Source organism: Mirounga leonina, unplaced genomic scaffold, assembly GCF_011800145.1.
Source record: "Mirounga leonina isolate KUSES-001 unplaced genomic scaffold, KU_Mleo_1.0 Mir_96, whole genome shotgun sequence".
Lineage (NCBI taxonomy): Eukaryota > Metazoa > Chordata > Mammalia > Carnivora > Phocidae > Mirounga > Mirounga leonina.
The window spans coordinates 1,157,274-1,165,845 of NW_023270871.1; positions in this window are offsets into that span (position 1 = coordinate 1,157,274).

The following is an 8,572-nucleotide window of genomic DNA, read 5'->3' on the forward strand; positions in this document are numbered from 1 at the left end:
CCCACCACCCAGGGAGAGGTGCTCTGTGAAGCTAAAGAACCTAAAGAGATGGAGATCTTGCCTTGTTAGAGAAGGCCGACTTGACCCCCAGGTCCTCCGACCTCCGCAAATTCCAGACCCACAGGCTTGTCTCGTGATCTCAGTTTTGGTTGCTCCGCTTGTCTCCATCAGTGTTCTGAAGCATTTCACACACAGCTGGGCTTAGGCAATTGACCAGTCCTGTTCAGAGACCCTATCTCCTCTTGCCTTGGGTTTGGAGGCTAATGTGTCCAGTGGGCTCAAAGGTTATCTGAGCCCTAAGCTTGGAGAGTATGTCTCGGCCCAGGAGAGGGATGGGGCAATCAGGCAGATAAAGTAATTCATGTCGGACCTTGTGGCCCCTGAGTTCACACTGGCGAGCCTGGCAAAAGGGCTGTTGTATCACCTGCGTCCCCGTGGCCCCAAGGATGGTCGCAGTCCTTTTGCTGAGAGGGGCCACTGGGGAGGTGACAACAGAGTGCTCGGCCCCAGTATCAACCATAAAAGTCACTGGTTGGTCCCCCACCTTCATTTTGACCGTGGGCTCATGGGGGCCAAGGAGGAAAAAGCCCGGTCCCCCTCAGTCTGAGTCCATTCCTGCAAGGCCTACGAGGTCCTCCTCTCAGGGTTCTTCCTTATAGCAGCTTAGCTTTTGAGCCTTTCCCTGGTTGGGACATTCGTTTTTCCAATGCCCTTTCTCTTTACAGTAGGCACATTGATCCCTTGCCAAGGGGGTTCTGGGCTTCCCCACCTTTCGGTGGTTGGGGTCTCCCCGTCTTTGTGTTGTCCTTTTCTTTCAGGGCGGCAGTGAGGAGGCTGACTTTTTCATCTTTTTTGTCGGCTTCCCGTTAGGCTGCGACCTCCCTGTTCATATAGACCTTATTGGCAATCTCTATTAGTTGGGTGATGTTCATCCCAGCAAAACCCTCTAGTTTCTGAAGTTTTTTCTGATGTCTGGGGTGGCCTGAGCCACGAAGGAGGTGTTTATCATCTGTTGGCTTTCCTGCGTCTTGGGGTCAAATGGAGTGTATATCCTGTAGGCTTCACATAGTCTTTCATAGTAGTCCCCGAGGGACTCCCCTGGTTGTTGAGTGACCGAGGATATCTTAGTCATATTCATGGTTTCTTAGCTTCTACCCGGATTCCCTGGAGGAGGGCCTCCTGGTACCAGCAGATGTGGGCCTGTCCCTCGATTGTGGTGAAGTCCCATGCTGGGTGCTCTTTGGGTGCATCCATACTAGCCCAGGCAGCAGGGTTGATGACTCCTGCTGGTGTGTGCTCCATAGGGTTCTCAACTTGCCAGGGTTCATCCTGACTCCACAGTCTCCCGAAAACCCCTACTTGAAATTTTTGATCATGGTCTTTAGAACCATAGGTTTACTCTGCCCTTACCCCGTGGTGATGTCCCCATGTGCAGTGGCGCAGAGACAGACAAAGGGGGGGGGTGCCTCCTGAGGTGAGGAGACCAATCAGATGCCTGTCTGGCCGTGTCCCGAAGGAGCTTAGGTGAGGCTTAGCCATAGCGGTCTCAGTGTTGTGACTTATGATCAGAAACTATCCTGATACCACCACAGACTGTATGCCGTTCACCACGGAATTGCAGACGGGCCCACTCAGACTCCATAAGCTTCTGGGGGACCTTAAGGGTGCCTGCCCGTGGAGTCACAGAATCAGTCAGCTTGAGCAAGCCAGGTCAGACTGCACATTCACTCACACATTCACACTCTAGAAGTTATTACATTCCCTCCCTGGGAATCCCTACCTGTGAGACCTCTAAGAGGTCTCTGGGAGGTGATCAGACTCCCCTTCCACCCCAGTGGGGGTGGGCCTGTCTGGGTCCTGGGGCCCCAGGACTTACCAGAATCCGACATCAGGACCAGGTCCTCACCTGCCAAGTCTCTTCGAGTCCAGAGGGAACAGCGAGGTGGGGTTGGCCCAAGCGGACTAGGGTGGGAGACTGCCGAAAATTAGGCAGGGCGCTCCTTCTCCATTACAATCCCTCGTTCCATCACCGCCCCGCCGTTGCCCTAACCGGTGGCAACAATGGGCCAGCGTGGTTGGGTTTCTTGGTCAGGGAACCAAATGTTACAGAACCTGGACTGGATCGCCTGACAGAAGAACCAAGCGGCACCTGGAGATCTTGGAGGATAGCAGTTTTATTTAATGCCTGCAGGCTCAGGGGAGAGTGGTCTCCAAAGGTCTCAGCCCCGAGCACAAACAAAGGGGGCAATTTATACACTTCTACTTGGCACTTTGGGTGCGCGCAAAGCAGGGCAGGGAGAAGAACCCGGAAGAGCCCCGGGGTAAGGACTGGGACTCTCTCACTGGCTCTGTTGGCCAGCTTAGGACACAGATTTTCCTTATCAGCTCCTCTGGAGCTGTGGAGGGAATATGCTATATTGCCCAGACCCTTCTCAGGCATATCCACGGCACTCAGATTTTCATGTGGGGATAATTAACAGTGAAATACAAAATAGCAGAGTTCAGGGATCTTAGTGTAGACCTGGATTGTTAGTGTTGCCATAACTTGTGTTATGAGAACGCTAAAGCCTTTTCCTTTGTAATTTGGCCAGTTCTAAGACCCTGAGTGTGGAATCACAGACAGAACTGTTGTCCATGGGCTACACGGGCACAGAGTGATAACCTTGACCACTGCGGGACATGCCAGTGACGTTCTTCAAGGGTATTTCTGCTAGCTGATGTTCTCAGTTGACGTTCCCAACAGGAAGGGACTCCTCCGAAGAGGAGTTTACCCAGAGTAGTGGAGAAACCAAAGAGAATATACCACCAAAAAGAACATGCCGCCGAAGAGGAAGAGGGTGTAGGTGGAAAACATTCAGACAGGGGAGAAGCAGAAAGCTACAGTTAACTAGTAAAGGCAGCAGCCAGCCTTTTCCAGGATGAACTAGAGGCACACAGAACCTTCCGCAGAAATTACTGAGGCTCTGTCTGAATGCACAAAGTTGAAGAATTATGGGTGATTTTAAGTTCTCTGAAGCAGGAAGCAGATGTCCGCACAAGAGGCATGGGGGGCGTAGAGGAGGTTTGAAAGGAGCCAGAGGACAGGTTATTTTCCTCAACACAGGGGATAAGGGGCATCGCTAAATTCTTAAGGGAGAGAAGAGTAAAGTGATATAAAACTCTCTTGAACTTTTATAAACCATCACTGATAAGTGTAGATCTCAATAGAGAGTGTGGTCCAGGCATTCTCATAAATCTGGTAAGATTCTGCTTAAATGCAAGGACACACGAACTGGGTGGTGCCTCTGCAATTATTCAAAGAAGATTGTGGTGGGTGTGGGGGGGTTACTAATCCAGGTAAGAAACACTCTTGTGAAATTCTGTGTTAATGAGGTATACTTCTGACTGAAAGAGCTCAATGTTTCAGGAAGCTTCCTCTTCTCTTTTCTCATCCGTAAAATAACTATGAAAGTAGCCCCCACTATACCCCATGAGTATTGTGGAGACAGGAGGAGAAATGCATAGAAAGTCTAGCAAACACAGAGTGTTGAGTAAATGTTAGTTATGATTATTTACCATCACCCCTTACACATATGCATGTTTGTGTGCCCCCCTATACAAAGACACCTGAACAAGCCATAATCCAGTTTTTTAAAAATAAGAGTCTCAGAAAAGAAAATGCAGATCAGAATGAAAGCAGTGTATAATTGGTTTTGGGAGAAGAAGGGATCATTTTTCTTCTCCCAACATACAACAGATTACATTACCTTATTCGATGATCCATAAAGATAAATACAAAGATAGCAAACTGGCTGTTTTTTTCTTTCCATTTTGAAGAGAAAGTTTCTGCTTTGAATGGAGTCTGATTAATTTGGGCGGGGGAGGCATTGTCATTCCCTCAATGTGTATTTTTCATTTATACTGATTTGATCTCACGTTAAATTACATAAAAAGGTTAGTAAACATTCCCACAAGAGAGTTCAACTTCAACATTTCTATCCTGGTTATGTTAGCAGTGATAAAATATTTTCCAGAGTGTGTTACTCACATCACACATGACTCTTAGAGGGCTGTGCACATTTGTAGCAGGAAAACTTGGTAGCAATTTGAGTTGGAGTTAGTTTGGAAATGTTTTGCTTTCCCCTGGTTGTCCCCTGGCTTTTTATCTATGCTACACCTTCTGGCAAAATCTTTTCTCTGCTCCTGTGTTTTCTAATCCTTCATCTTCTCTGACTCTTTGCCAAATATGTAATCAGGTTACATTCGAGATTTGGAAACAATTACAGTCCGCATGCTCCCTGCTAAAGTGACTGGGGGAGGGGGGTAGGTGGGAAGTGGCAGCTTTGTCCAGACGAATGGCCTCCCGTTTTCATTCCCTTTACCAGCAAGGACTCATCAGTGGCTGCTCAGGGCACACTAAGTTAATGGTGTTAAGACTATTTCTGATAGCACAACATTTCTACCCAGCATCTTTTGCCTGTCTTTTACAAATACCTGATGGCTTTGCAGAATTTGAGAAGGTTGTCGGCAGTCATTGCCAAGTGTGAATCAAAAAGACAGTCGAAACTTGCCGTTCGTGGATGTGGTTTGACATGGGCCTCAGGGAAACGCTGAAGCCGTTTGAAAGTGCCAGGCAGTTTCATGTGTGTGTAACTGCATAGCCAATAATCCAAGTGTTCAACTTGGATTGAACCCAACAGAGGATGTCTGAGTTCATAGTCTGCTTGATTTTTTCAGCTGGGTAAGAAAATTGGCTGGCTTACTTAAATTACAAGCATAGCAGGTGGTCAAAAGAAGTTTATTGGAACCCTACAGAATCAGTGTCACCAAGAGCAATAATTTATTCAGCCTCCAATCGACCTGTTTGTTGTTTCTCACTGTGTCACATAGTTTTCTGAATGTCTTTCAAGGTTTGTACAGATTTTATAATACTAATTAAAAGAGCGCTATACTCCTAGGGTGTTCAGAGTCAAGGGTGCCTGGGCATAAAGAGGGTTCCAAATATTCTAGTGGAACAATAATGATTTGGTTCTAACAGAGCCTTGCCAAAGCAAAATTAAATGGAAGTAAATACAAGAATGGACTGTTTTTTATTTTTATTTTTATTATTTATTTTTTTTAAAGCTTTTTTTTTTTTTCTGTTTTTTATTTTTAAGGAGAAACCACTCACAAGCTCTACTGTTAAAGATGTTCTATGGAAACATTGTCGTAATATAACAAAAGAATGATGACAATGAACATTTATTGATTTCTCATTGAGATTCAGAATAAGTGCTAGGCACTTCCATGCATTGCGTCATTAAACCTTACAACACATCTATGATGGGTGTACTTTGATTATCCTCATTTTACATATTAGGAAATAGGCTGGCAAGGGTCAGAGAAAGAAAACAAAGTTCTGCCTAGCTTAGTGCCTATAGGCTTAAACACGAGTTATACTACCTCTAGGCCCCAGAGAAAGTTCTAGAGGGCTGTGGAGATGGTATGAGTAACTGTTGTATTCTCCTGCCCTAAGTTCTGCTTCAGAACCACAGCTGTTGTTCTGGTAATTCAATACCAGTATTTTCTCAGTATTCAACTGAATTATCATCCCTTTGATTTTATGGTTGAGGGATCCATGATTTATTATCCACACTTTATTTACAAGCAATGGATCGACACACACAGTTGTCTTTATCAGACAGGAAAAATAATGAAGAAAATAGACTAATGGACCATGAGTCATGACACCTGGATTTTGACTCACTGTTCTAGTAAATAACTGTGTGCCTTTGGGCAAGTCACTCTACCCTTTTTTTTTTTTAACCTCAGTTTCGGTTACATTTGTCTACAAGACAGGACAAGACTACCTGTGGTTGCATTTTTACTTGGCAGGAGAAATTACATGACTTTCTACTTCCAGACACTCTTTGTAGGATTTCAGGGGCACGGGATTTTACTTTGCTTCCCCTGTGGTGTTCACTCAATTCTGGCCACATTAGACCTCCAATTCTCCGGGGCAGGATCTACGCTTGCTTAATTATTTTTTGGAAGGGTAGACAAGACCATCTTTTTAGTAATGTTATTTGATAATGACAGAAATAAATTGTGGGGGTAGAGGGCAGTAGATATGAAACAACAATTTCAGACATCAGATAACAGGCAGCGCATGACAGAAATTCATGAGAAAAGGGAAACAAATGAGGTGAATCCTGTGTTTTCAGGGCTGGTTTCATTCTGAGACTTCTCTTGGCTTGCAGATAACATCTCTCTGTGGCCTTACGTGGTCTATCCTCTGTGCATGTTTATGTCCTAATTGCCTCTTCTTATAAGGATATCAGTTATATTGGATCAGGGCCTACCCTAATGACTAATTTTAATTTAATTGCCTCTTTAAATAACTTACCTCCAAATATACTTATATTCTGAGGTCACGGGGTTAAGACTTCAACATATGAATTTGGAGGGGAGAGACACAATGTGCCTCATAACACAGATTAATCACGTATCGGTGGGATGTGGAAAAATATTGAGTGAAGGGAGATTTATGTAGGTGTGGGCAGTGTTAGGAAGATGAACAAAGGATGGTGAGAAATCCGACAGGAAGCTGTTTGTCTCCTCTAGACCTGCTGTTAGTATATCAAGGGAGAGCTGGTTTGGAGAACTAGTGGCTTCATGATAGGCGCTGTGGTCCCAGGGAGCCTGGGGCGTAGCATCCAGTGGGGAGGAGATATCCTGATCTTCCTCTCCTCTCACCCATGAATTTCTTGCTCACGTTGGCCAAACTCAATACGTAGCTGAGAGGTAAGGGCAACTAGATGATACAGTCCTTAGGGGTCGGCACCCCCTAGAGCCCAGATCTTGGGAGAGACAGGCAGACAGTGAGCCTAGAGGGAAAAAAAAAAAAAAAGAAATAAACATGCCTCCAATTCTTAATGCCGAGATTTTTTCTCTTAATTGCTGAAATTTCCATTTTTTTGAATCTTTTCTCTGCATATGTTGAAAAATAATCCTATGTTTTTTCTGTAATGCATTATCACAAAATAATTAGTTTCCTCTTTTTCTAGGATAAATCCAACATGGTCATAATATATTACCTGTTATATTTATTGCTGGTTTTGGTGTGCTAATGTTCTGTAGAGCATTTTCCCATCTGTATTCATGAGTGAGACTGACTTTGTGATTTCCTTCATTGTACGTCTCTTTTTTTTTTAAAAAAGATTTTTTATTTTATTTTATTTATTTATTTGAGACAGAGAGAATGAGAGAGACAGAGAGCACATGAGAGGGGGGAGGGTCAGAGGGAGAAGCAGGCTCCCTGCTGAGCAGGGAGCCCGATGCGGGACTTGATCCCGGGACTCCGGGATCACGACCTGAGCCGAAAGCAGTCGCTTAACCAACTGAGCCACCCAGGCGCCCCATTGTACGTCTCTTGATTAAATTTGATAACAAGGTGAGGTTGGCTTCCCAACATGACTTTTGAGCATTTTCTTCCTTTCTCTCTTTCAGTCTCTCTCTCTTTTTTTTTTTTACCAGGAAGAACTTGATGAGCTTGGAATTATCTGTCCTCTGAATGATAGGATTCTCTAGTAAAGTTAGGTAGATCTAGTAACTTTGTGTGATAGGGATTTTATCTACTGATTCAACTTCTTTTTTTTATCTCTTTGTCTGTTGAAGGGCATATTGGCTCTTTCCACAGTTTGGCTATTGCAGACATTGCTGCTATGAACATTGGGGTGCATATGGCCTTCTTTCACTACATTTGTGTCTTTGGGGTAAATACCCAGTAGTGCAATTGCTGGGTCCTAGGGTAACTCTATTTTTAATTTTTTGAGGCACGTCCACGCTGTTTTCCAAAGTGGCTGTACCAACTTGCATTCCCGCCAACAGTGTAAGAGGGTTCCCCTTTCTCCATAACCTCTCCAACATTTGTTGTTTTTTGCCTTGTCAATTTTTGCCATTCTAACTGATGTAAGGTGGTATCTCAATGTGGTTTTGATTTGAATTTCCCTGATGGCTAATGATGATGAACATTTTTTCATGTGTCTGTTAGCCATTTGTATGCCTTCTTTGGAGAATTGTCTGTTTATGTCTTCTGCCCATTTTTTTGACTTGATTATTTGTTTTTTGGGTGTTGAGTCTGAGAAGTTCTTTATAGATCTTGGAAATCAGTGCTTTGTCTATAATGTCATTTGCAAATATCTTCTCCCATTCTGTGGGTTGCCTCTTTGTTTTGTTGACTGTTTCCTTTGCTGTGCAGAAGCTTTTTATCTTGATGAAGTCCCAAAAGTTCATTTTTGCTTTTGTTTCACTAGCTTTTGGAGATGTATCTTGAAAGAAGTTGCTGTGGCCAATGTCAAAGAGGTTACTGCCTATGTTCTCCTCTAGGATTTTGATGGACTCCTGCCTCACACTGAGGTCTTTCATCCATTTTGAGTTTATCTTTGTGTATGGTGTAAGAGAATGGTTGAGTTTCATTCTTCTGTCCAATTTTCCCAGCACCATTTATTGAAGAGACTTTTTTCCATTGCATATTTTTTCCTGCTGTGTCGAATATTATTTGACCATAGAGTTGAGGGTCCATGTCTGGGCTCTCTATTCTGTTCCATTGGTC